We start from the raw sequence: 2,916 nt of genomic DNA on the forward strand, positions 1-2,916 counted from the left end.
TTGATGAGTGCAGCACAGCAACATGGCACAAGTATACATATGTAACAAACCTGCACGTTATGCACATGTACCCTAGAACTTAAAGTATTATAATAATAAAAAAAATTTTTTTTAAAAAAAGATACAATCAACAGAGTGAAAAGGCAAACTATAGAATGGGAGAAAATACTTGCACATCACGTATCTGATAAGGGGTTACTATTGAGCATCTATAAAGAACTCTTATGAAAGATTTGAACAGTCATTTCTCCAAAGAAAATATACAAATGGCCAACAAGCATATGAAAAAATGCTCAACATTACTAATCATTAGGGAAATAATCAAAGCCATAATGAGATGTCACCGCATACCCATTAGAATGGCTACTATTGAGAAATAATAATAAGTGCTGGTGAGGATGTGGAGAAATTGGAACCCTTGTGCCCCATTGGTGGGAATGTAAAATGGTGCAGCCACTATGGAAAACAGTATGGTGATTTCTCAAAACACCAAAAATAGAATTACTATATTGTCTAGCAGTTCCACTTCTGAGTATATACCCAAAACAGTTAAAAGCAGAGTCACAAAAAGATATGTTAATAGCGGCATTTATTCACAAATGCCAAAAAGTAGAAGGAACCCAAATGTCCATCAACAGATGAATGAACAAAATGTGGTACATATGTACAATGAAATGTTATTCGGCCTTAAAAAAGAAGAAAACTCTGACCCATACTGCAACATGGATGAGGATATTATGCTAAGTGAAATAAGGCAGTCACACACACACACACACACACACAAAACAGATACTGTGTGATTCTACTGATACAAGCTACCTTGAGTCATCAAATTCATACAGAAAGTAGAATGGTGGTTGCCAGGGACTAGCGGGAGGAAGGGATGGGGAATTACTGTTTAATTAGTATAAAGTTTCAGTTTTATAAGATGAAAAGTTTCTGGAGGCCTGGAAGCCCTACGCGTTCTTCTTGTTTTAGAACAAAGAGCTCAACTGACACCAGGTATGACTTGTCAGCCTCTACATGATCTCCCGATGGAAGAGATTTTAGTTGAATATGCTATGAAGGCTGTGGAAAATAGTAGTACAGCCACTGGACTCAGAGGTAAAGATGGTGGTGTCTTTGGGGTAGAAAAGGGAGTCTTCCTAAACTTTATGAAGAAGGCTCCAACAAAAGACTTTTTAATATTGATTGGCATGTTGGAATGGTGGTAGCAGGTTTGTTGACAGATGCTCCTTCTTTGGTAACAAGAGAAGAAGCTTCCAACTTTAGATCTAACTTTGGCTATAACATTCCACAAAAACATCTTGTAGACACAGTTGCCATGCATATACATTCTGCAGTGCTTTTGGCTATAGTTTTACAGTAGGCTCTTACAGAGTGAATGGCAGGGCACAATTCTGCAAGATATTTCATACGGTTATTGGGATTGTGCCCTTGGCAAAGACAGGCATGCTGCAAAGATAGAAAATAGAAAAGCTTCCTGTAAAAGAAATGACCTGCCATGTTATTGTTAAGAAGTTGCAAAAATATTTACATAGTACATGATGAAGTTAAGAATAAATCTTTTAAATTAGAACTCAGCAGGGTTGGTGAATTAACTAAAGGAAGACATGAAATTATTCCAAAAGGTATAAGGGAAGAAGTAGAGAAACATGCCAAGGAATCTTTGAAGGAAGATGAATCAGATGATGACAATACATAACATTTACTCCAGCATCTATTCTAAGTTTCTTCTGCAGTCCCAGGTAACATTTAGCCCCCTGTGGATTATACACACTCACTAATCAATTTTCATTAAATTTTTGTATTGTGAAAAAGGAGAAAGAAAAGTTCGGGAGATTGCACAATTATATGAATATAGTTAATGTACTTAATGCCACTTAACAATGGTTAAGATGATCAATTTTGTGTTACATATATTTTACCACAATAAACTTTTTTTTATTTATAGTGGAGGCCACATCAGCTCAGACCTAGAACCTGGGGACAAAGAAGCTGCTCCCCTCAGGGTTGGAGTTTGGCCTGGTCTGAGGAGCTCAGGATCTGAGGACCACAGTCTAAGGACAGGTGGGCTTAAGGCAGTAGAAACTCCATAGCAGAGAAAGGCCAAATCAAGGAGGGTCATCCAGGCAAGACAGTCATGAGAGGAGTGGTGAGGAAGAAGAAGAAAGAACTGGCAAGAGCTAGGAGCCTATCCTTTCTTAAATGTACTATGCATTTGTTAGCAGTCATCATTTTAGGTGGAAAATTCATCCAAACTACCTTCAGTTTTCTGATTCCCACTACCCTTCACTTTTGCACTGTACCTCGGCTCCAACTGCCCCCCTTGTCACCTCAATAACCTGATTTAAACCAACATTCCCAGTCTTTTGTTTTTTGGGGTTTTTTGTTTGTTTGTTTGTTTGTTTGTTTTGAGACACAGTCTCACTTTGTCGCCCAGGCTAGAATGCAGTGGTGCAATCTCAGCCCACTGCAACCTCTGCCTCCCGGTTCAAGCAATTCTTCTGCCTCAGCCACCAGAGTAGCTGGGATTACAGGCACATGCCACCATGCCTGGCTAATTGTTGTATTTGCAGTAGAGATAGAGTTTCACCATGTTTGCCAGGCTGGTCTTGAACTCCTAACCTCAGGTGATCCACCTGCCTTGGCCTCCCAGAGTGCTGGGATTACAGGTGTGAGCCACCATGCCTGGCCCCCAGTATTAATAAAGGCATTCCATCTGGGACACACTGCCTGGTATTTCTCTCCCGGCCACAGGGAATCAGCAGGGTGGGTGCAGCCCTCCCACTGAAACCTCAGGTAGCTTGGCAGGGATTCAGGGTCAGGAATTGGACTGTTGTCCAACACAAGTTCCTGTTGGATTGGGAATCAAGAGGGCAAGGGAGGAAATATTAAGTCTAAGTTCAGAATACA

At 40.2% G+C, this 2,916-nt stretch overlaps 1 pseudogene; it reads left to right on the forward strand.

Moving 5' to 3' along the window:
• Positions 1-1,705, forward strand: part of LOC105533931 — a 9,798-nt pseudogene extending 8,093 nt beyond the window's left edge.
• The last annotated feature ends 1,211 nt before the right edge of the window (positions 1,706-2,916 follow it).

The sequence above is a fragment of the Mandrillus leucophaeus genome, unplaced genomic scaffold, assembly GCF_000951045.1.
Source record: "Mandrillus leucophaeus isolate KB7577 unplaced genomic scaffold, Mleu.le_1.0 Scaffold1297, whole genome shotgun sequence".
In the NCBI taxonomy this organism is placed as follows: domain Eukaryota; kingdom Metazoa; phylum Chordata; class Mammalia; order Primates; family Cercopithecidae; genus Mandrillus; species Mandrillus leucophaeus.